Raw genomic sequence first — 25663 nt, forward strand, 5'->3', positions numbered from 1 at the left:
GGTAATGAAGAAAAAAAAAATCCGGCGTGGTCTAGTAGCTAGGATATCTGGCTCTCACCCAGGAGGCTCGGCTTCGATTCCCGGCGTCGGAACATGCGGTCTCATGGTGTAATGGTTAGCACTCTGGACTCAGAATCCAGCGATCCGAGTTGAAATCTCGGTGAGACCTTTATTTTACTCCTACGCCTGGTCACTCCATGCATTCACATTTCTGTTCTTTTGTCGCCTCATTTACGTAGTTCGCTTCGTGAGATCCGGCGCATAAGCTGAGGATAGCGCAACCGTTCTTGGCTATTTATTACGATTCGTCGCGTGCTATTTTAGTCTCTTTATTCTTTGTTTTTTTTTTTTTTTTTTTTTGGGGGGGGGAGGGTGTTAGATAGAGGAGGAGGTCACTACACCCGTCATGCAGCACCTGTCAGGCCACTTATCCTGCTTCATCTGACCTTGTCTGTGCTCCGGCGTGGTCTAGTGGCGTTTGAAGCAACATTTTAAAGCAGCAAGACGCTGCGGAGGAGGTCTTCAGTCTGATGGGCGAAGTTGTGGTAATGAAAGTCCATTAGACACGGTTGTCAGCCAAGGGGCATGGTAACCACGATCATTTACTGATGTATTTGTACCAATTCATGCAATAAAGAAAAAAAAAGGCGTGGTCTAGTGGCTAGGATACCTGGTTCTCACCCAGGAGGCCCGCGTTTGATTCCCGGCGTCGGAACTTGAGGTCTCATGGTGTAATGGTTAGCACTCTGGACTCTGAATCCAGCGATCCGAGTTCAAATCTCGGTGAGACCTTTATTTTACTCCTACGCCTGGTCACTCCATGCATTCACATTTCTGTTCTTTTGTCGCCTCATTTACGTAGTTCGCTTCGTGAGATCCGGCGCATAAGCTGAGGATAGCGCAACCGTTCTTGGCTATTTATTACGATTCGTCGCGTGCTATTTTAGTCTCTTTATTATTTTTTTTTTGGGGGGGGAGGGTGTTAGATAGAGGAGGAGGTCACTACACCCGTCATGCAGCACCTGTCAGGCCACTTATCCTGCTTCATCTGACCTTGTCTGTGCTCCGGCGTGGTCTAGTGGCGTTTGAAGCAACATTTTAAAGCAGCAAGACGCTGCGGAGGAGGTCTTCAGTCTGATGGGCGAAGTTGTGGTAATGAAAGTCCATTAGACACGGTTGTCAGCCAAGGGGCATGGTAACCACGATCATTTACTGATGTATTTGTACCAATTCATGCAATAAAGAAAAAAAAAAGGCGTGGTCTAGTGGCTAGGATACCTGGTTCTCACCCAAGAGGCCCGCGTTTGATTCCCGGCGTCGGAACTTGAGGTCTCATGGTGTAATGGTTAGCACTCTGGACTCTGAATCCAGCGATCCGAGTTCAAATCTCGGTGAGACCTTTATTTTACTCCTACGCCTGGTCACTCCATGCATTCACATTTCTGTTCTTTTGTCGCCTCATTTACGTAGTTCGCTTTGTGAGATCCGGCGCATAATCTGAGGATAGCGCTACCGTTCTTGGCTATTTATTACAATTCGTTGCGTGCTATTTTCGTCTCATTTTTTTACGCGTTAGATAGAGGAAAGTATACAACAGTTGCATCTTACCTGTGCTCACCTATGGAGCTGAAACGTGGAGGCTAACCAAGAGAGTTCTAGTTAAGTTGAAGACAACCCAGAGGGCTATGGAACGAAAAATGGTAGGGGTAACATTAAGAGATAGGAAGTGTGCAGAGTGGGTCAGAGAAATAACTCAAGTTACCGACATTCTATTGGAAATGAAGAAGAAGAAATGGGCATGGGCAGGACATGTAGTGCGAAGAGAGGATAACCGATGGTCGCTTAGGGTAACAAACTGGATTCCAAGAGAAGGAAAGCGTAGCAGGGGGCGGCAGAAAGTTACTTGGGCGGATGAGGTTAAGAAGTTCGCGGGGGTCAAGTGGATGCAGCTAGCACAGAACCATGTTAAGTGGAGAAATATGGGAGAGGCCTTCGCCCTGCAGTGGATATATTCAGGCTGATGATGATGATGATGATGATGATGATGATGATGATGATGATGATGATGATGATGATGATGAGATAGAAAAGGAGGTCACTGCACCCGTCATGCAGCACCTGTCAGGCTACTTATCCTGCTTCATCTGCCCTTGTCTGTGCTCCGGCGTGGTCTAGGGGCTCCCTAAAATTCTGATGAAGGTGTTAGCTAAGAGATTGCAATACATTATAAAAGATATTGTTGGACCTCATCAAACATGTGGATTAAAGACCAGAAGCATATTTAATAATATTCATGTAGCGCGTAGTGTGTTCGAGTGCTGCGATGCTCTAAACAGGAGAGTGGCCATGGTTCAAGTTGATTTTGAAAAAGCATTTGATCGTGTGTCTCATGAAATATTGTACTGTTTGTTGGAACATATTGGTGTTGGTTCCGTTGTATTTAAAGGAATTAAAATGGTTTATGCATGTTGTTTTACACGCCTTATGATTAACAAAGCGTTATCTGAAAGAATTGATGTAAGAGCATCTATGCGGCAGGGATGTCCCCTGTCTCCTCTCCTCTTTGCTATGTATTTGGAACCATTGTGTGGAATGGTAACTGGTAACGAATACAGCCGTGGTTTTAAGCTGGGAGTAAGTGAAATGAAACTATTGGCATACGCTGATGATGTGGCGCTTTTTTGTGAAGACCGTGAAAGCGTTTCGGAAGCTTTGAAAGTAACACAAAGATATTGCAGGCAGACTGGTAGTGCTGTTAATTTAAAGAAAAGTCTCGGAATCTGGCACGGGGAATGGGAAGAGGAACCGGGAATGTTCTGTGAAGTAAGAGGGGCTACAAAGCCAGGAGTTTATTTGGGAGTCCCTTTGGACAAATACGGGGAGAATACGAATTACTGGAATGAAAAAGCGGAAGAAATAAGGGAATTAAAGGACGAAAGGATGGATGGGACGTAACCTCTCTATTTTCGAACGTGCGACTGTATGCAATACCTTTTTGGTGGCAAGAATAATGTATATACTTCAAGTATTGTATTGTGCTCGAATCAATATACAAAGGCTCCATCGTGTATTTGCGGTCTTCATTTGGTCGTCCAACTGGGAACTAATTACCAGACATAATCTCTTTCGGCGAGTTAAAGACGGAGGGTTGTCTCTAATGCATCTATATGTGCGGCAGATGGTTTTAAGGTTTTGTTTCCTACGTGACCAAAAAGATGCATTCCTGAGAACCTTTATGTAAATCACGCTATCCAGTGCAATTCCAGAGTTTATAGTCTCTTCATGCTCTGCTCGGGGATACACTGTGTCACGCTTCCTGCGAGAAGTGCTGTGGTCGTTCATGTTTTTGCGCGTGCGGTACTCTGTAGAGTATTTAGCGACGGTACCACCTAAGCGGCTGTACAAGGATCTTATTTCACAATTGTTCCCAGGTCCATTGCACAGAACCTTATACTGTGAAGGCCCAGGAAAAGACGTGCCCAAGCGAGTTAAAAACATGACTGTTGCACCGGGCGTAAAAACATTCTTTTTTAAATTGCATACAGGACCACTCCCAGTCAAAACATGTATGGAAGAAAAGGGCCTTTTTGTGCCTTGGGGCTCAAACTGTCTACTATGTAGGAAACCTGAAACAGTTGAGCACGTGTTCCTGGATTGTTGGGATGCGGTGTTTTACTGGGATGTGTTACAAAGGACACTTAAAAAAGACCTGCCATTGACGCCACGTGGAATTCGGTACTTGACAACTGTTAATGATGATATTCAATATGTCCTCATCATGCTATTGGGCCTTCACAGTATTTGGAGGAGTAGGATGGCTTATAGAGATTGTGATGTCGATGCACGATCTGTATGTGATTATTTTGTTGAACAAGTGTATAAACTAAAAGAAATTTTGAAGCAGCAAGACGCTGCGAAGGAGGTCTTGAGTCTGATGGGCGAACTTGTGGTAATGAAAGTCCATTAGACACGGTTTTCAGCCAAGGAGCGTGGCAACCGCGATCTTTTACTGATGTATTTGTACCAATTCATGCAATAAAGAAGAAAAAAAGTCTCATGGTGTCAGCGACCGGGCTCGGTGCGAAGGACGACAACAGGGAGCTGATGGACGTCGCCGAGGCTGAGGAAGCAGCAAAGGGTGCCGACGTGCTGGACAAGGTTCCCGTGTCGCAGGGCACCTCGGTGACTCCGAGTGGCGACGCCCCCCTTGCCGATAAGCCAGAGCTCGCGCCAGCTACGGTGAATTTGCCACAGCCAAGCGAGGAGACCTCAGCGGACGCGGAGAGCCTGCCGGCTCCCAAGGACGCAGAAGCAAAGGAAGTGAGCGAGGTTCACCGGCACAACTGCGGTGGTCGGACGACCACGGCCGCTACCCCCGGGAAACGCCCACATGCCGACACCAGCACCGGCGACGACAAGGAGGCAACGCCCACTTCCGAGGAACCACCAGCAAAGGCGCCTCAAACAAGGAGGGCCACGTTGAAGCTTCGCCCAAACCTTGCGAGCGAGAGGCGGGCCGGCGACACGGCGCCTCTCGAGCACGGCCAGAAGCTCGAGGAGGACAGCGCCAGCAGCGACGGAGGCGTCTAGCCTTGTGCTAGGCGCGAGAGGTAAGCACCGTGCTTTCGGTCTCTTCTTCTTAATTAAAAAATGGCTCCTGCATCACCGTTGAAGGTCGCCACGCTAAATGTTAGAGGTCTGGCAGGAAAGAGAAAACAAGGCCAGGTGTACCGACTTTTAACGGAGCATGATATTGATGTATTAGCTGTGCAGGAGACGAAAGTTGACGGTGAGGAAGAGACCGAGAGCATGGTGCAACGTTTCACGCCTAGGTTTTTTGCTGTGGTTAGCCACGCTGTAGGCACATCGGCTGGCTGTGTTCTTTTTGTGAAGAAGTTGCCGGGGCTTGAAGTGCTTGGTCATTTTTCTTGTGAGTCGGGCCGGTGTGCACTTCTAGATTTTTCGCTGAATAGCACGGATTGGCGGATTGTCTGTCTCTACGCGCCTAATGTAGCAGATGAAAGGGCGCAGTTTTTCCAAGGCATCCAGCAGCGGCTCTGCACCGATAGACAACTGATCGTCCTAGGTGATTTTAATTGCGTCCTTAGTGCGCGAGACAAGACAAGCCGGCGGCCATACCGAGACGCAAGCACTGAAGTGCTATCGCGAATTGTTGAGGAGTGTAACCTCGAGGATGTGGCAGAGTGTCTCGAGGGAGCCCGCACCGTAAAGCTCACGCACTTCCAGGGTTCGAGCCATGCAAGGCTGGACCGCATTTATGCATCCCTCGACATCTTACCTGAATGCAATAGTTATGAAGTAGAGCCGGTATCGTTTTCAGACCATTGTTTAGTTAAATGTTCTTTTGGATGGGTAAAGAGAGGGAATTCTTTTTCGTGGGAAATGTGGAAATTCAATAATAAACTCTTGCAGGATGAACATTTTACCCGCATAGTAAAAGAAGAAATTGAAAAAATAAACCCAAGTAAAAATATGCACCTTTGGCAACAGTGGGAGCTGTGTAAAGAAACTATAAAAATTAAAGCAATAGAGAGGGCAACCTGTATACGGTTTGAGGAAAAACAGAAAGAGACGGAGTTAAGGACACTGCTCCGTACGTTGCTTAAACAGGAAGCTCGAGCGCCGGGGAAATGGATTGAAGATATACGGAAAACAAAGCAAAAACTAGAATTGATAGACGAAGATCGTTATCGAGGTGCGTTAGTGAGGGCAAGGGCAGAAGACACAGCTGCAGGGGAGGCGCCATCAAAACGAGCGCTGGGGTTCGAAAAAGCAAACGCTCAACGGAACCACATCGACCAAATAGATTGGGGCGGTATCTTGGCGGCGGACAACGACCACATCAAAGCAGCGTTCAACGCCCATTACCAAACCCTCTTCGCATCCCACACGGTAGACGCTATCACTTTTAAGAATAAGTTTCTGGCGACGATACCGCGTCTGGACGATGAAGTGAAAGAGAGATTAGAACTAAAGATAACTGAAACAGAAGTGGAGCACGCTATTGACAGTTTAAATGCCGGTAAATCGCCGGGACCGGATGGGTTCAGCGCGGGTTTTTACAAAGAATTTAAGTACGAAATCACACCTATTTTGAACGCAATTTATAACGATGCCTACACAGTAAATGCCCTGCCTCCGTCATATGGGTCATCCCACACCGTACTCATTCCTAAAACTGATGAAATAGACAAATTACGCCTGGTAACATCTTACAGACCCATAGCACTTACAAACGTTGAATATAAAATTTTTATGAAGGTTTTGGCCCGAAGGTTGCAAACGGTTATTAAGGATATAGTAGGACCACACCAAACGTGTGGGATAAAAGGGAGGTCAATAGTGACCAACATTCAAAAGGCGCGAAGTGTCCTTGAGTGTTGTGATGACTGGGATGGTCGGGTCGCCATGCTTCAGATCGACCTCGAAAAAGCATTCGACTGCGTCGATCACGAAATTTTGTTTTCCCTTTTAGAACATGTGAATGTTGGTTCAGTTATATGTAAGGGTGTGGCCCTGGCGTACCGTAACTGCACGACGAGAGTGATTATTAATAAGAGTCTGGGAGCCCCCATTCGACTGCAGCGTTCGGTGCGACAGGGCTGCCCCCTCAGCCCTCTTTTGTTTTGCATTTATATTGAAACATTGTGCATGAAACTTATGAATAATGTCAACATTAGTGCGTTTAGGTTACAAGCAGCCGAAGTGAAGCTGCTCGCGTATGCAGACGACATCGTTATTTTTACGGTTGACCAGGAGAGTATCACCGAGGCTGTCAAATGTATCCGTGAGTTCTCTCAAGTTACCGGTAGCGGGGTGAACTGGGCCAAGTGCCTTGGGCTCTGGCATGGACAGTGGCCGTCGAAACCAGATCGCTTTGCCAATGTTACGTGGACAGACACACCGACCAAGTACTTGGGCGTCGAGCTGGATGCCTACCGCGAAAGCGAGCATTATTGGAAAGGGCAAATGACCGAACTACGGGAGAGAGCCGAGAAGTGGAAAGGCACCAACATGTCGATTTTTGCCAGAGCTACTGTATGCAATCTTTTTTTCTCAGCAAACTTTGGTTCGCAATGCAAGTTTTGAGTTCGCGCGTAAACGTACAGAAGTTACACAGGATTTTCGCCGTTTTTGTTTGGGCCGGTAAATGGGAACGCTGCAGCAGGACGAATTTGTTCCGTCGGGTAAAAGACGGCGGTTTGGGACTCGGCCATCTGTTTTTACGGCAGGTGGTCAACCGGTTCTTGTTTTTTCGGGATGCTTCGGACCCTTTCTTACGCACCGTCTGCCAAGTTAGGCTACGGCGCCTACTGCCGGAGTTTGTTGTCTCCACCGAAGAAGCTACGGGTGGGATTTTTGGTTATTACAGGGAGGTCGTCGCTAGTGTAAGATTTCTTTCAGTGCGTTTGTCTAATGAATATTTGTCCACTGTAAAACGAAAAAAGCTGTATCGCGATTTATGTGACATTGTTTTGCCACAACCCTTGTACAGAACCTTATACAGTGGAGGTCCAGGCAGAGATGTCTTGAAGAGAGTAAAGAAAATGCAGGTGTCGCCAGGAGCTAAGACATTTTTCTTTAAATTACACACCGGAACATTATCAGTAAAGAAGTTTTTGGAGGAAAGGGATTTTTTTTTACCGTGGGGGGCGCACTGTTTAATCTGCAAGCAGCCGGAAACAATAGACCATGTTTTTTTGCATTGTTGGGAAGGGGTTTATTTCTGGGATGTTTTGCAACGTACGATAAAGAAAGAATTTCCACTAGACTCCCACGGCATCCGGTATTTAAGCATTGATAATGAAGATGGCGTTCCGTATGATTTAATCATGCTCATGGCCCTCCACTCTATATGGCGCTCCAGAATGGCGGGCTATCACTGCGACAGGGATGCTCGACCCGCTAGAATATACTTTCGAGAAAGTGTGAATTGGTTTATTGCCATACAGAAAGTGGCTGCTGAACCTCCCGAATGGCTCTCAAGGGTAGAGCCTTTGCTGTCGTTGCGGGAGTTTTAATGTACTTAGACGAAGCCAGCCTGACATTGGCTGATGATGACCTTCCAATATGTACTTTGTTTTGTGTTATTCGTGTTGTGTTCTTGTGAAATGGTATGAACCAAAGCCAGGAAATAAAGAAAAAAAAAGTGTAATGGTGTAATGGTTAGCACTCTGGACTCTGAATCCAGCGATCCGAGTTCAAATCTCGGTGAGACCTTTATTTTACTCCTACGCCTGGTTACTCCATGCATTCACGTTTCTTTTCTTTTTGTCACCTTATTTACGTAGTTCGCTTCGTGAGATCCGGCGCATAAGCTGAGGATAGCGCAACCGTTCTTGGCTATTTATTACGATTCGTTGCGTGCTATTTAGTCTCTATTTTTTTTTTGCGCTTTAAATAGAGGAGGAGCTCACCACACCCGTTATGCAACACCTTTCAGGCCACTTATCCTGCTTTATCTTCCGTTCTTTGTGTTCCGGCGTGGTTTAGTGGGACTTCTGGCCGCCGAGGCGAACGGACGTGTTTTGATGGGCTCCAACGGAGAGGTGTCAGCGGTACAGTAGGGCCGCGGAAACATGGTTTTTGGATTCTACGGACCAGGACTACCAAGTGGTTTTGCCGCAGCTGCTATAAAGTCGTACTATTTTGAACACTATTTTCTTGTATGCCGATGTAAAAAGTCGGCCGTACCACGTTGAAGACTTTCGAGATGCGCTCGCACGTCTGGGTATGCTCCCCGAGGTTATCGCCTTGGGGGCGTATCAGATGAATCATGTATGGGCGCTTACCTTCAAGCATGGAACAGGAATGCAAAGAATGTTGGCAATACATGAGCTGACTGTACAAGGAAGCCGGTGCATGATAATTGACCCGTCAAACCAAGACATCAGGCTAAAGATGAATTGGGTGCTGTACAGCATGCCCGACGAAGACATCCGTGCGGCCTTAGGGCCCTTAGGGTCACGGAAAAGTGACCGACATTTCAAAGGAAAAGTGGCGGGTGCACGGAGTTACCGACAAGACAACGACGACGAGGCTTATTTGACTCAAGCTGAAGCCAGGAGTGTCTGTCGAAGATCTGCCACACCAACTGCGCATTGCCGGTGAAATGGCCCTGCTCGTCATACTTGGTAGAGCACCGCTATGCCTTCGCCGTCGATCTACGGGTCACATCCGGCGCGAGTGTCGTGTGCCTCGATGTACCAAGTGTAAATGCTTTGGTCACGACGAAGAGGCTTGCGTCAAGACCTACGCAAGCATAGCATAGCCGGGCCGGGAGGTTGGGAAGAAGCTTCGGAACACATCATGGACGAAGCTGATGTCGAGGAAGTAATGAATGCTTCAGACGGCATCTTTAGCGCAAAAAAAACACACGCACACGAGAGAAAAGGCGGGACACGGGAAGTAATGAATGGGACGGGAGAAAAGTCCGGATCATTATCGGATTCTCAACAGACTGCGCCTGAAAAGGCAGCTGAGATCAACTCTGAAGATAGACGAGAGGAAGGACGAGAGCAAGACGGCGTCGACAATGCGAGCGCATCAACAACTGCTCAAGGGAAGGACGACAACGTCGCAGCAGCGGCAAACGATGAGAGTCAGTCGGAACTAATGGAAGTAGTTGGGAACGCAGCAGGGAAGAGGAGGCACGGCCAGAGCGCAGGGACAGAAGACAGCCTGAATGGGACAGTTAGCGAGGAGCAGCCAGCGAAGACGGTGATGCCTCGTCGTAATACCTTCAAACCAAAGCCCAATGTCTCCGCCGGCCGAAAAGCGGCCGAAGAACAGCCTCTGTAGTAAAGGGGGCCAGCAGACTGAGGGGACGAAAAGGAACTGGCAACAACCAAAAATGGCTTCGTACCAGAGACGCGGTGACTTCATGGGCGTCACTTGTTCCACGGGCGCCTGGAAACCAAGGTTTCAACCTGTTCAGATAAGCACCGTGCGGTGCGTTTGTTTTGCTTTGAAATGGCGTCAAACTTTCAGTCGGCGCTACGTGCAGCGACCTTAAACGTCAGGGGCTTAGCAGCCAGACGGCGACAGTACCAAGTCAGCCGGCTTCTACTTGAAAATGATATAGATGTGGTTGCTATACAAGAAACAAAGGTAGAGAACCAAGAGCAAACGTACCGCATGGTGCAGCCATTTAGATCTCAGTACAATGTTTGTGTATGCCATGCAGTTGGTACCTCGGCAGGCTGAGTTATGTTATTATGGAATAGCTTGGGCATAGTTGAAGAGACAGTCACGGTGTGTGCATCTGGACGATTGGTTGTAGTTGATTTTTCCTTTCTAACCTGAAGTGGCGAGTAGTTTTTGTATACGTGCCGAACAAGGAAAGTGACCGAAGGATTTTTTTTTTAACACCTAGAGGTGTATTTTAAATGTGAACGAATGTTAATTGTACTGGGTGACTTCAATTGTGTGTGCATGTCTGAAGATTGCGCTAGGAGGCCAGCTGTAACTGGCCAGAGTGCATATGTATTGAGCATGCTGGTTTCAGAATATAACTTAGAAGATGTCGGGTGCATTTTAACATCTGGCAAACAAGTGCAGTACACTCACTTCCAACGTGGAAGCCATGCAAGGCTTGATCGCGCGTACATCAGCTTGGAGCTTGTACCCCTATGCAAAAATTATGAGGTTAAATACGTACCTTTACCGACCACAGTTTAGTAATGTTCAACATTGGAGCGAAAAAAAAACAACTAAAATTTAACTGGGAACTTTGGATAGATAACAGTACTTATGTCAACACAGTAAATGAATTGTTAAAGAAACTCCTGGATACTAGCTCTGGAAACTGGGCAGAGGGTTGGGAAAATTTCAAGGCTGAGGCTAAAATTAGGGCACAAGGGCGTCTGTGTTGCACCGAAAGAAAAAACAGAACGAAAAAGAGCTTCAACGTGAACTCGATCTATTGCTAAGCATAGAAAGTGTGCAGCCTGCGAAACAGATAAGGGATGTCAAGAGTAGGCTGGAACTTATCGACGCAGGCAGATACACGGGAGCTATAGCAAGTGCGCGAGCAGAACAATTATGGATGGGCGGAACGCCGAACAAACGTGCGCTAAGTGACGAAAAGGGCTACGCCGCAAAAAGCACCATCGGCCAAATACTGTACGATAATGCAGTTACGTCAGACCAGGCTGAGATAGAAAGAGTATTTGTGGAGCACTATCGTGATCTACTGGCGCTCAAGAAAATAAAAGAAAACGGCTTTAGTGCTCATTTCTTGCAGCATACGCCTAAATTAGACGAAGATGTAAAAGCTAGATTTGCAGCCCCAACTAGTGTGCTAGAAGTTGAAAAAGCAATCGATGAGCTGAGTGCGGGAAAGTCTCCTGGACCCGCGCTGCATTCTATAAGGAATTCAAAGCAGACATCAGCGAGGCTTTACATCGAGTTTTGATAGAAGCATATGAAATGAATGAGTTGTCACCCTTTTTTCGAACTGCTCATGTTGTGCTAATACCGAAAAGTGAGGACCCTGTTAAATTACTGTCGGTGGGGTCTTACCGACCTATAAGCCTCACCAACGTTTACTACAAAATTTTCATGAAAGTCTTGGCAAAGAGGTTACAAAGTGTAATAAAGCAACTGCTAGGACCCCATCAAACATATGGGATTAAAGGGCGCACGATCTGCTCGAATGTTCACATTACTAGAAGCGTTTTGGAATGTTGTGATACCTTCGGGAGCCATGTTGCAATGTTGCAGTTAGACCTTGCGAAAGCGTTTGACAACGTTTCCCACGAGGTCCTATTCACCATATTAGAATATGTTAACGTAGGCACTGTTATATTGAACGGGGTGAGAATGGCCTACTCAGGGTGCAAGACCCGGCTTAACGTTAACAATCACCTTACTGAAGCTGTGGCTGTGCGATCGTCTGTCAGGCAGGACTGTCCGTTGTCGCCCTTGCTTTTCGCGTTGTACCTCGAGCCTTTCTGCTTAAGCTTAGTCAATAATGAAAGGATCCGAGGATTCACACTGGGAAAAACCGAGGTGAAAGTTTTAGCCTACGCGGATGATGTCGCAGTATTTTGTGAAAATAAAGAAAGCATAAACGAAGTGGTGCGAGTAGCGGGAGAATTTTGTAAGAAAACGGGTTGTCAAATCAACTCGGATAAGTCTGCTGGATTTTGGCATGGGAATTGGAATGAAACCCCTGAACTATTTGCGAACATGTGATGGACAGTCCTGCCACTAAAGTACCTTGGCGTGCCCCTAGAGCACTACAAGGAAACTGAAGTGTACTGGAATGAGGAAACGGACCGAGCCAAAGAAAAAACGCAAGGATGGCAAGGTCGCAATCTGTCGATGTTTGCTCGTGCAACGGTATGCAACATCTTTATCGTAGCTAAATTGTGGTATGTTTTACGGTTCTTGATCATGAAGCGAACCAATCTGCAGAAAGTTCACCGAGTCTTTGCAGTGTTCATCTAGGGCGGAAAGTGGAAAGGACCAGCCGCACAAATTTGTTTCATTCTGTACGCAACGGCGGTTTAGGCCTCTGCCACCTTTTTGTTAAACAAATTGTATCACGCTTTCTTTTCTTGAGAGATCAGAGGCACCCATTTCTGCGCACAGTGATGCAAACCCGCTTGGCGACCGCACTGCCAGCGTTTATTGAGTCAACCTGTGAATGTAGGCGCTATTGCCTGTTCGGATTTTGGCGTGAGGTGGTATTCGCATTCCGAATACTAAAAGTGCGTTTTTCAATGGAATACCTCAGCTCTGTTAGCAGGAGACGCCTGTATAAAGACCTTCTTCTCATATCAATCGCAGCACCTTTGTACAGAACCATATACCATGGAGGCCCCGGGCAAGACGTTTTGAAGAGAGTAAAAAGAATGAGTGTTAATCCAAGTATCAAAACATTTTCCTTTATATTGCATACAAATACTCTTTCGGTCAAGACATGGCTAGCAGAAAAAGGCATTTTTCTGCCCTGGACAGTTAATTGTTTGTTATGCAAGAAGCCGGAGACAATAAAGCGCGTATTTATTGATTGTTGGGCCCGGTGTTTCATTGGGATATATTGCAACGTACACTTAAAAAGGACCTGCCAATTTCACCGTATGGTATTCGCTCTCTACCTGTCGATAATGATGACATTCCTTACGACATGATAATGCTCATAAGCCTCCATAGCATATGAAGAACTCGAATGTCAGTCAGGCATGCCTATGTTAGCATTTCTTCGGTTAAAGAAAATTTCATACAATGCATTATGTATGTACGTGAAGCCTGTCGGGTCCTTCCAGAGCCGCCTCATTGGGTAGGGCTCCAGGATACGCTAGTCAACCTGAAGGGGTTGTAAATGACCATGCAGACCGCACGGCGGTCAGCGTGTTTTAACCTTTATATGTTTTGTAATTTGTCTGAGCAGGCAATAAAGAAAAAAAAAATCCGGCGTGGTCTAGTGGCTGGGATACCTGGCTCTCACCCAGGAGGCCAGGGTTCGATTCCCGGCTTCGGAACTTGAGGTCTCATGGTGTAATGGGAAAATCGTCTTGCTATGCGACCAGTAAGTTTTGCAGCGGAATGGGACAGCTTCAAAGAGTGGGTCAAATTGAAGTCCATAGAAAAGAGCAATAAGATGCGGCATACAGAGACACAGAAAGAAAAAGAACTGAATGAAAAACTTCTTTTTTTTTTTTTTGCATGAATACACTGTGCAAGGGCATTTCGCCAGTAAAATACGAGAGATTAAAAGTGAGCTGGAAACAATCGACAGTGAAAGATACACAGCGGCTGTCATACGTGCAAGGGCTGAAAAACTTTGGGCTGGAGAAGTGCCGACAAAACGAGCGCTGGCAGACGAGAAAAGATACGCCTGCCAGAAAGAAATAAGGAGTATAAGGTATGCCGGCCATATAACTGAATATGCTAAAGATATTCAGCGTGCGCGGTAGCAGAGCACTTCGAAGAACTGCTTATCGCTAAGCTTGAGACTGTAGGCGGCTTTCAAACAGATTGTCTAAGACTGATGCCTGCACTGGATGACGAAAGTAAAACGCTCCTAGAAACACAGATAACGTTGCAGGAGATAGAATCTGCAATAGATGACCTGACACCTGGGAAAGCCCCTGGGCCGGATGGTCTAAGCGCTGCCTTCTTTAAAACTTTTTGAGCAGTATGTGGCTCAGTTTATGCTCGATGTAATCACTGAAGCTTATGAACGTAATACTATTCCATTGTCTTTCTCTACATCGCACATTGTTCTAATACCCAAGACAGATGATCCGGAGAAACGACTGTTGGTGGGGTCATATCGACCGATTAGCCTCAACAATTTTGACTACAAGGTGTACATGAAGGTTTCAGCAAAAAGACTGCAAAGCGTAATAAAAAAGTTGGTTGGGTCTCATCAAACGTGCGGCATCAAGGGTCGATCAATTCCCATGAATATACATGTCGCAAGAACCCCACTAGAATGTGTTGATGCACTGGGTGGTCAGATAGCCATGATGCAGTTGGATTTGGCGAAAGCCTTTGTCCGTGTTTCTCACGAAATTCGTTTTTCCATTTTGGAGCATTCTAACCTTGGGGAAATCATAGTGGAGGGTGTTAAAATGGCTTATGCGAACTGCACGACCCGTATTATAGTGAATGGTGAACTGACTGACAGCATCGCAGTACGTTCATCGGTAAGGCAGGGCTGCCCGCTCTGACCCCTGCTTTTTGCACTGTATTTAGAGCCACTTTGCTTGGCTATCATTGATAGCGATCGCATTTTAGGGTTCAAGCTGCAATCAGCACACGTGAAGATGCTAGCATACGCTGATGACATAGCAGTGTTTTGTGCAACCAGAAAGAGCATCTGTGAAGTCACGGGTGTCGTCCAAACATTTTGTGATCAAACCGGATGTAAGATCAATTGGGAGAAAAGCTCAAGGTTTTGGCACGGGGATTGGGACGTGGCACCTGATTTCTTCTGTAAGCTGCGATGGTCTGCTCTCCCAACGCGATATCTAGGCGTGCCTTCAGATTGTTATCGAGATCCCAACGTCCAACGTGCACTGGACGGAAGAAACATCCCGAGCGAAAGGAAAAGCGGATGCGTGGCAAGGAAGGCAACTCTCAATGTTTACGCGCGCCTCTATTTGCAATGTTTTTCTTATTTCGAGGCTGTGGTACCACATAAATGTGTTGTGTGTCTCACGAACCTCCATTCAGAAAATGCACCGCGTTTTTGCTGTTTTTATTTGGGCATCCACATGGGAAAAAACCCCGGGACGAATTTGTTTATTTCTGTTAAAAGGGGCGGGCTTGGCCTTGCACATTTGTTCTTGCTGAAGTGGTTTCGCGATTTATATTTCTCCGTCATCAAAAAGGTACCTTTCTAAGAACTTTGATGCAAGTGCGATTGCAGAGGCTGCTCCCCGAATGGATTGTGTCATGTGAAAACATGCCTGGTACTGTGACTGGCTACCTGCGCGAGGTTGTTTTTTCGTGCAAGATGCTTGAAGTGCGGTTCTCTTTTGATTACCTTTACAATGTTCCAGAAAAAAAAAACTATATAAGCATCTCATTGACGTGATGCTGCCGGTGCCTTTTTACCGAGCATTACACTGTGGAGGCCCAGGGCAGGACGTTTTGAAAAGAGTTAAGAAGATGCCCCTGAGGCCATCTGCTAAAACGTTCCTTTTCAAACTTCACTCTAATACGCTCCCTGTTAAAACCTGGCTGAAAGATAAAGGTATCTTCGTCCTATGGACAACAAATTCCTGTTGTGAAAAAAAAAACGGAAACAATTGAGCACGTTTTCTTACAGTGTTGGGATGCTGTCTTTCTATGCGACGTCCTCCAAAGGACCATTAAAAATGAACTTCCCTTAACTCTGTACGGTATCAGATTCCTACCAGTGCAGAACGATGATGCACCTTATGATTTAATTTTGCTTCTTAGCCTCCATAGATTGTGGAAAACACGAATGCAGGTGCGTCATGCAGATATAGAAAACTTCATTGAAAGTGCGGTGTATATACGCGAAACGTTCAGGATGCAGCAGGATCCACCATAATGGCAATCTCTTTGATGAGTTCGTGCACTTGAAAAGATTTTAGCCACGTACGCGTTAGCTCAAGTATAGTTGACGCGTTTTATCATGTGCATTTTTGTTTTGTGTTTCACGGCAATAAAAAAAAAGTCTTATGGAGTAATGGTTAGCACTCTGGACTCTGAATCTAGCGATCCCAGTTCAAAAATCAGTGAGACCTTTATTTTACTCTTACGCCTGGTCATTAAATGCATTCACGTTTCTTTTCTTTTGTCGCCGCATTTACGTAGTTCGCTTCGGGAGATCCGGCGCATAAGCATAAGCAGAGGATAGATCAACCATTATTGGCTATTATTTATTACGATTCGGTGCGTGCTATTTTGGTCGCTTTATTTTTTTATTTCTTTTTTTGCGTGTTAGATAGATAAGGAGGGCACCACATTCGTTATGTCGCATCTGTCAGGCCACTTATCCTGCTTCATCTTCCCTTGTCCTTGCTCCGGCGTGGTCTAGTGGCTAGGATACCTGGCTCTCACCCAGGAGGCCCGGGTTCGATTCCCGGCGTCGCAACTTGAGGTCTCATGGGGGATTCCACTTCCGGCTGCCGAGCGTGACGGACGTTATGGGCTCCCAGGGAGCGGATTCAGCGGCCCAGCTTGGCCGTGGTATCAGGAGCACGGAAAGGCCTGTCAAGGGTTATGAACTGGCTCTACCGCATCTGCCTAAGGGTTCGACCATTGTTTTCACGGCGACATAAAAGCCAGGCCGTATCGGGTGGAGCACTTTCGAGACTCCCTCGCTCGTCTTTCACTGCTGCCGCAAGTGGTTGCCCTCGGGGCATATCAAATGAATCGTGTGCGGGCGGTAACGTTTAAAGGTGCAGATACGAAAGCGAAGATTTTGCAAGCTCAAGCTTTTGAAGCGAAGGAGCACCGATGCGTGGTCATTGACCCCTGTAACCAAGGCGTCAGGTTGAAACTTTTCTGGCTGCTTCACGGCGTGCAAGACGATGATGTGCGAGCGGCGTTGGCGGCTTTTGGAAAAGTTACGGAAATATCAGAAGACAAGTGGAAAGTGCAAGGGTGTGTCGACATGTCTTACAACGACTCGAACAGTCACGCTGAAGCTCAAAGTGGGCGTTACCATTGAGGACCTGCCGCATCAGCTTCGGGTCGCCTAGGACGTCGTACTCGTCCACGTCCCAGGCAGAGCCCCGCTTTGCCTCCGGTGCCGCGGGAAAGGACATATACGTCGTGAGTGTCGTGTGCCGCGCTGCGGGCTGTGTCGTCGCTACGGCCATGACGAGTCCCAGTGTGTGCGCACGTATGCAAACGTTGCAAGCCCCGTGCCGAGTGAAGTGGCAGGCGAGCACTTGATGGACACAGCAGACGCCGAGGAAGCTAGCAGTGGAATCACTGAGGATGCAGAGCAGAAAGAACAATCCTCTGAGAAGACCCCTGCTCTTAAAGAACACTGTGAATCAGATGTGATTGTTCCGTTGCCAAATGTTTCTGGGACCGAGACACCCACGAAAGAAGACGGCAATGTCAGTGCTGTAAGCCCAGTTTCGACTACACAACACAGTGAGGAACAGGGAGACATTGAAGCTGAGATGCCAGCTGCTTGTACCTTGCCTGTGAAGCGTGTGCACGAAGACAGAGTCAACGAGCGATCAACACAAGGAGGAGCGGGGAACGGTCAGCCTCCACTGAAGGCGACCCCCTTCGCCGGTCGGCCTTCAAGCCAAGGCCAAACGTGCCTCCAGACCGGAGAACTGTGTCACCTGCGCCTCCGCCATAGCGGGGGTACCCTTTTCGGTCGAGACGCCACAAGCCCGGTCCATGATCGGGAGCAGCGCATGGAACGACGGACGGACTCGCCAAAACGGTAGAATGGTCATCCCGTGCAACAGATCAACCGCAATGCTGTCTTTCTGCAAAAGAGATGTGAGTGATATGTTTCGCGATTTATAATTTCTTGAGATGGCGACCAATTTATCCACTAGCTTGCGCGTAGCCACGCTAAATGTGAGGGGGCTGTCAACGCGTCGGAGACAACTGCAGCTGAACCGCATTCTGCTGGAAAATGAAATTGATGTGCTAGCAGTTCAAGAGAGCAAAATGGAAAGCGAACAACAAACAGAGAAAATGGCTGAAATATATCGTTCTAGATATAGTGTTTGCGTTTGTCATGCGGTTGGAAGATCGGGGGGATGTGTCATTTTCATTCGAAATTGCATAGAGTGTGTGCAGTCTGTGTTCTCGTGTGAGAGTGGTCGGCGTTTGATATGTGATTTCAGTTTTTCTGGATTGGACTGGAGAGTGATCTGCGTTTATGCGCCGACTAGACCGTTTGAGCGCGAAGAGTTTTTTCACTATATGAAATCCTTCCTAATACATGAGAGGCGTGTTCTCTTGCTTGGAGACTTCAACTGTGTCTGTAGACCGGAAGATAGAACAACAGACCGTGTTCTTCGTGACAAGAGTGCAGTTACTTAATGACATTGTTAATGAGGCAGAGCTTGAAGATGCTGGCTGTATACTGACGCATGAAGGCCAAGCAAAGTTCACGCACTTTAAAGGTAGCTGTCACGCAAGGTTGGACCGAATATATGTTCCCACTGATTGTGTGCCCTTTTGCTTGGAATATCAAACACTTCCCATGAGCTTTAGTGGCCACTCCCTTGTAATGATTACTCTAGGCATGAAAAGTAAGGCAACAAAGTTCAATTGGGAGCTATGGAAATTTAATGAAAAACTGCTGCTGGATGAAGCGTTTATCACTAAAGTGAAAGAATATATTACACATATGTTACAAAATTACTCTAATTTTATACAAGCATGGGAGCAGTTTAATTGCGATATAAAGATGGCTGCTATTGACCGAGCATGCACTCTTCGACGTAAAGAAAGCGAACAAGAAAAACAGCTTCGTAGCACACTTGAATACATGCTTAGCATGGAGAGCATTAGGCCTGGCTTGTTCGCCCAAGTTATAAAAGAGATAAAAACCAAACTTGAGGTGATAGACGAAGAGAAGCATCGCGGGGCGGTGATAAGGGCACGCAAATAAAATTGTGGCTCGGAGAGACGCCCACGAAAAGGGCACTTAGTGATGAAAAAAGGTACGCAGTTTCAAAAGAGGTAAAAGAAATCTGCTATCAGAACGTAGTTACCTCGGGAAAAAAAAAACGGTTGAACGGGCGTTTGTAGAATTTTACAGGGAATTGTTTAGCCTGAAAACACCGGACATTGAACGCTTCAGAAAAGACTTTCTGTCGCTGATGCCAAGAGTGGAAGACGAAGTTGCGCAGACACTTGAAGCAAGTATTACTTCCGAGGAAATTGAGGCCGTTATCAGGGAATTAAATTCCAATAAGTCACCCGGACCAGACGGTCTTGGTGCTGCCATATACAAGGCCTTTCCAACTGGAATGGCTATTTTACTGGAAAGAGTTATTAGTGAATGCTACGAAACGAACGTCCCTCCTCCGTCTTTTTGAATGTCGCACGTTATACTAATCCCAAAAACCGATGACCCAGTTAAGCTTCAGTCTGTAGCGTCTTACCGTCCTGTAAGTCTAACGAATGTTGACTATAAAATTTACATGAAAGTATTAGGGCAACGACTCCAACGTGTAATTACTTCTCTTTTAGGCCCACATCAGACATGCGGCATAAAAGGAAGGACACGCAGCAAGGAGTGCTCTCGAATGTTGTGACGCAATGCATGACCATTACCCATGATGCAATTAGACCTCCACAAAGCATTTGATAAAGTGGTACATGAAATTTTGTTCTCTGTTTTAGAATATGTCAATGCAGGTTCCGTGATTACAAATGGCGTGAAAATGGTTTACGAGTGCTGTTCAGCGAGACTGGTCGTGAATAAGCATTTAACCGATTGTATACCTGTTCACTCGTCAGTAAGGCAGGGCTGTCCTCTGTCTCCCCTTTTGTTTGCGCTTTATCTGGAGCCTTTCTGTGGAGTCTTTCTGTTTAAGATTGCTTACAAGGCCAAACATACGTGGTTATAGATTTTTTCAAAGTGAAGTTCGGGTTTTGGCATACGCGGACGATATTCAGGTTTTTTGTACTGACCATGAGGGCGTGCAAGAAGTTGTAAAAGAAGCCATTGCTTTTTGCACTGCAAGTGGAAGTGAAATTAGTTGGGCAAAGTGTTTAGGATTTTGGCATGGAAACTGGCAATATGCGCCTGAACTGTTCTCTAGTATGCAATGGACAATAACGACAGGCAATTACCGTGGTGTGCTACTAAAGCATTACCGTGAAAGCAAGGAATGTTGGGCCGGTGAAGTTGAGCGAGTGAAAACCCAAACAAACAAATGGGGAGGGCATAACTTTTCTATATTCGCAAGAGCTACCGTTTGTATTATGTTCCTAGTTGCAAAAATTTTTTACATCCTGCAAGTGTTATCTATGTCAAGAATTTCTGTTCAAAAACTGCATAGGGTATTTGCCACGTTTGTGTGGGCTTCAGCATGGGAGCTTACCAGTCGATGCAATCTTTTTCATACGGTGCATAACGTTGGACTGGGCTTGTCACATTTATACTTAAAGCAGATTTTAATCAGGTTCTTTTTTTGCGCGAACAAAGCGATGTTTTTCTTAGAACGGTAATCCAAGTGCGATTGCGTGATTCACTGCCGGAATATGTAGTTTCGACTATGTCTACAGGGACAATGGCTTTAAGTGCTTTTCTTCACGAAGTTGTCGCGTCTTTCCAAATAGTGAAGGCGAGATTTTCAAATGAATATATGTGTACTGTTACGCGAAAACGCCTTTACAAAGATTTATTGGAAACCTTTTTACCTGCGCCTCTTTATCGCGCTGTATATGCTTTGGGTCCGGAGCGGGACGTGTTGAAAAGAGTGAAAAGAATGCCCATCAGATCTTCCGCTAAATATTTCTTTTTCAATTGCATACCGGCACTCTTCCGGTGAAGCCATGGCTGGAAAGCAAAAGCCTTTTTGTGCCTTGGTCTGCTGACTGTTTAATTTGCAAAAAGCTGGAATCCATAGAGCATATTTTCCTTGATTGTCACCATGCGGTTTTTTTGTGGGACGTGCTACAACGTACCATTAAAAAGGACTTACCAATAACGCCGTTTGGCATACGCTGCCTTCCATGCGCCCAGCCAGGAGAAGTGCCCAGTGATTTTTTAATGGTCGCGTGTATGCACAGTATATGGAGAACGCGAATGGATGTTCGCCATGATCATGTTGTCGTACACCCAGCCCATCAGTATTTTGTTGAAAGTGTAATGTACACGTGTGATGTTTTCGGAGGGCAATCTGAACCCCCGGAATGGCTGCCAGTCTTGGACAAGCTCATGTCACTTAATCCATTCTATCACAAGAAAACTGTCAGAAAGTGACTTAAGTTTTTAATTCCATGCGACTTTTCATCGTTCTTTGTAGTTGCCAAGTCGGTAATAAAGAAAAAAAATTGAGGTCTCCTGGTATAATGGTTAGCACTCTGGACTGTGAATCCAGCGATCCGAGTTCAAATCTCGGTTAGACCTTTATTTTACTCTTACGCCTAGTTACTCCATGCATTCACGTTTCTTTTCTTTTGTCGCCTCATTTGCGTAGTTCGCTTCGGGAGATCCGGCGCATAAGCATAAGCAGAGGATAGAGCAACCATTCTTGGCTATTATTTACGATTCGGTGCGTGCTATTTTGGTCGCTTTAATTTTTTATTTCTTTTTTTTTTGCGCGTTAGATAGAGGAGGAGGCCACCACATTCGTTATGCAGCACCTGTCAGGCCACTTATCCTGCTTCATCTTCCCTTGTCTTTGCTCCGGCGTGGTCAAGGGATTCTGCTTCCGGCCACGCCAGTGAACGGACGCAGGATGCAGGGCTTCTCAGGAGCGACTTCAGCGGCCTTGTCAGGTCGCGGTAACAGGACTGCTGAACAGGACAATACTTACCAGGTTGTTTTGCCTGCACTGCCAACAGGTCGGTTTATTTTGAATACCGTTTTTTTGCATGCCGATATCAGGGCCCGCCCGTACCGGGTGGAAGATTTCCGGGATGCTTTGGCGCAACACTCGCTAATCCCCGACGTTATCGCAATGGGGGCGTATCGGATGAGCCACGTCTGGGCCGTCACTCTCAAGGATACTGAAGCGGTGACCGAGCTATTAGTTTAGGCGAGTTGTGTGTGAAAAACGGTCGCAGCTTTGTGATTGACCCGGCCAACCAGGACGTGCGACTGAAACTTCACTGGCTGCTACACAACGTGCCAGACGAGGATATTCGTGCTGCCTCCGTACGAAAAGGTGTCTGAAGTTACCCGGGAGCGCTGACGAGTTAAAGGTATGTTAGAAAAGGGCTCTACTACTAGACTCGTTACGCTGAAGCTGAAAGCTGTCATGAAGCTTGACGACCTGCTGCATCAGTTGAATGTTAGCGGTGAGCTGGCGCTCGTTATTGTGCCAGGCAGACCCCCGCTGTGCCTACGCTGCCGGAGTACGGGTCACATCCGCAAAGAGTGCCGGGTTCCTCGCTGCGGAACCTGTCGACGGTTCGGACATGAAGACAGCCAGTGTGCACGTACCTACGCAAGCATTGCCGCTCCTGGGACCAGCGAAGACTCGTCCGAATTAATAATGGATGAGGTGGATGCAGAGGACGCGGCAGACATTAGAGGAGAGTCAATGAAACAGGACGCGCCTTCCATGACGATTTTAACAAAGAATAAGGTGACGGTCTCAAGTAAAAGACTGAAACTCTACATGTATTGCACGTTCCATCACAGGACCATGAAAGCGTGTCAAAGGAAGCGTCAGAAGACGTAATCAAGTTTTCTGACGCTGAGGAGCATCTCAGTACTGAGCCTCCTTGTACTGATGCCATGGAAGTTGGGCCGGAGACAGTGGCCTTAATTGCCGCGAAACGTCCGCATGAGGAAAGCTTCGAGGAGACTAGCTGCCAGGCGGTTTTTTTGGTGAGCCGCCGCCGAAAACTTTCGGCATCCGAAGCGCAACGTTAAGACCAAAGCCGAACTTCTCGGCTGACACGCGGCAGGCGGGGAAACCGCCTCCGTAGTTTGTGTGGTGTCTTGAACGATTTGTGGGTCGGCTGCCTACCGACCAGCGTCAGGAACCTTCTGCAACCAAGCGGTGCTTGTGTGAGCCAAAATGAAACAAGGTGCTTGGACTTCGTTTGAATGCATCCCGACGTTCTGCTGGGAGGACATTACATGTATACATACGCCGCTGTTCGTCAGAAGCGGAGGCCACACAACCATGAAGGTAGACACTATGCGGGTACCGGCGTCTCTTTCTAATACATGACTCTCAAGCCTAATTCGCCGTTACACGCAGCTACTTTGAATATCAGAGGGCTGGGAGCGAGAAGGCTACAATGCCAGCTCAGTCGCCTCCTTTTGGATAATGATATAGATATAGCAGCTGTGCAAGATTCAAAGATTGAGAGCCAAGAAAGCACTGACCGAATAGTGGCTTCTTTTCAAACAAACTTTTATGTGTCTGTATGCCATTCTGTTGGTGTATCGGGTGGATGCCCTTTATTTATACGTAACACGCTGGGAGGAAGCGTAACGTCCGTTTTTGCCTGTCCAAGCGGTCGGCTTTTGGTTTCTGATTTTACCTACTCTAATTTATGCTGGCGTGTTGTGTGTGTGTGTGTGTGTGCGCGCGCAGCTGCGGACCGAGCGGCGAAGTGTAAACCTCGAAGAGAAAGAAGCTCCGAGCTGTTGAATGCACTTGTGCATGAGTATAGCCTTGACGATATTGGTATTGTGTTCTCCACTGGAAACCAGCCAGAGTTCACGCACTTTCAGCGAGATAGCCATGCTAAATTGGACAGGCTGTATGCCTCGGTTGATCTTGTTTCCCTATGTACTGCATATGAGGTCAAACCTGTGTCTTTCAGTGATCATTGTCTCGTGAGTGCAGTGTTCGGTAGGAAAGGAACGAACTCGCGCTTTAACTGGTACCTATGGAAACTGAATGCCAAGCTTCTCGCCGATGAAGAGTTCCTTACGGAAGTTAAGACCAAGTTTGAAAATCGTCTTGCTATGGGACCAGTAAGTTTTGCAGCGGAATGCGACAGCTTTAATGAGTGGGTCAAATTGAAATCCATTGAAAAGAGCAGTAAGGTACGGCATAAAGAAAACGAAAAAGAAAGAACTGAAGCAACAACTCCAGTTTTGTTTTGAGCATGGAAAGTACTGTGCCACGGAATTTTGCCAGTAAAATACGAGATATTAAAAGTGAGCTGGAAACAATCGACAGCGAAAGATACACAGCTGCTGTCACACGTGCAAGGGCTGAAAAACTTTGGGCGGGAGAAATGCCGACAAACCAAGCGCCAGCAGACGAGAAAAGATACGCCTGCCAGAAAGAAATAAGGTGTATAAGGTATGCCGGCCATATCACTGAAGATGCTAAAGATATTCAGCATGCCGTAACAGAGCACTTCGAAGAACTGCTTATCGCTAAGCTTGAGACTATAGGCGGCTGTCAAACAGATTTTATAAGACTGATGCCTGCACTGGGTGACGAAAGTAAAGCCCGCCTGGAAACACCGATAACGTTGAAGGAGATAGAATCTGCAATAGATGACCTGAAACCTGGGAAAGCCCATGCGCCGGATGGTCTAAGCGCTGCCTTCTTTAAAACTTTTCAGCAGTATGCGGCTCAGTTTATGCTCGATGTAATCACTGAAGCTTATAAACATAATACTGTTCCATTGTCTTTCTCTACATCGCACATTGTTCTAATACCCAAGACAGATGATCCGGAGAAACGACATTTGGTGGGGTCATATCGACCGATTAGCCTCACCAATGTTGACTACAAGGTGTACATGAAGGTTTTAGCCAAAAGACTGCAAAGCGTAAAAAAAAATTGGTTGGGTCTCATCAAACGTGCGGCATCAAGGGTCGATCCATTGCCACGAATATACATGTCGCAAGAACCATATTAGAATGCGTTGATGCACTCGGTGGTCAAATAACCATGATGCAATTAGATTTCGCGAAAGCCTTTGACCGTGTTTCTCACGAATTTCTTTTTTCCATTTTGGAGCATTCTAACCATGGTGGAGTCATAGTGAAGGGTGTTAAAATGGCTTATGCGAACTGCACGACCCGTATTATATTGAATGGTAAACTGACTGACCGCATCGCAGTACGCTCATCGGTAAGGCAGGGCTGCCCGCTCTCACCCCTGCTTTTTGCACTCTATTTAGAGCCACTTTGCTTGGCTATCATTGATAGCGATCGCATTTTAGGGTTCAAGCTGCAATCAGCACACGTGAAAATACTAGCATATGCTGATGACATAGCAGTGTTTAGTGCAACCAGAAAGAGCATCTGTGAAGTCACGGGTGTCGTCCAAACATTTTGTGATCAAACCGGATGTAAGATCAATTGGGAAAAAAGCTCTGGATTTTGGCAAGGTGATTGAGACGTGGTACCTGATTTCTTCTGTAAGTTGCGATGGTCTGCTCTCCCAACGCGATATCTTGGCGTGCCTTTAGATTGTTATCGAGATCCCAACGTCCAACGTGCACTGGATGGAAGAAACATCCAGAGCGACAGGAAAAGCGAATGCGTGGCAAGGAAGGCAACTCTCAA

General features: G+C 46.7%; 5 non-coding genes across 5 annotated transcripts; all 5 read left to right on the top strand.

The window, feature by feature from the left end:
* The first annotated feature begins 97 nt into the window (after positions 1 to 97).
* Positions 98 to 169, top strand: TRNAL-CAG (transfer RNA leucine (anticodon CAG)). Its single transcript has one exon. It is a non-coding gene; the product is annotated as a tRNA-Leu (tRNA).
* A 551-nt stretch (positions 170 to 720) lies between these two features.
* On the top strand, positions 721 to 792 carry TRNAQ-CUG (transfer RNA glutamine (anticodon CUG)). Its single transcript has one exon. It is a non-coding gene; the product is annotated as a tRNA-Gln (tRNA).
* Positions 793 to 1328: 536 nt separating this feature from the next.
* On the top strand, positions 1329 to 1400 carry TRNAQ-CUG (transfer RNA glutamine (anticodon CUG)). Its single transcript has one exon. It is a non-coding gene; the product is annotated as a tRNA-Gln (tRNA).
* Positions 1401 to 13439: 12039 nt separating this feature from the next.
* Positions 13440 to 13511, top strand: TRNAE-CUC (transfer RNA glutamic acid (anticodon CUC)). The gene has a single exon. It is a non-coding gene; the product is annotated as a tRNA-Glu (tRNA).
* A 3020-nt stretch (positions 13512 to 16531) lies between these two features.
* TRNAE-CUC (transfer RNA glutamic acid (anticodon CUC)) lies at positions 16532 to 16603 on the top strand. Its single transcript has one exon. It is a non-coding gene; the product is annotated as a tRNA-Glu (tRNA).
* The last annotated feature ends 9060 nt before the right edge of the window (positions 16604 to 25663 follow it).

Source organism: Amblyomma maculatum, chromosome 1, assembly GCF_055883805.1.
Source record: "Amblyomma maculatum isolate TAMU_Amacu chromosome 1, ASM5588380v1, whole genome shotgun sequence".
NCBI classification, from domain to species: domain Eukaryota; kingdom Metazoa; phylum Arthropoda; class Arachnida; order Ixodida; family Ixodidae; genus Amblyomma; species Amblyomma maculatum.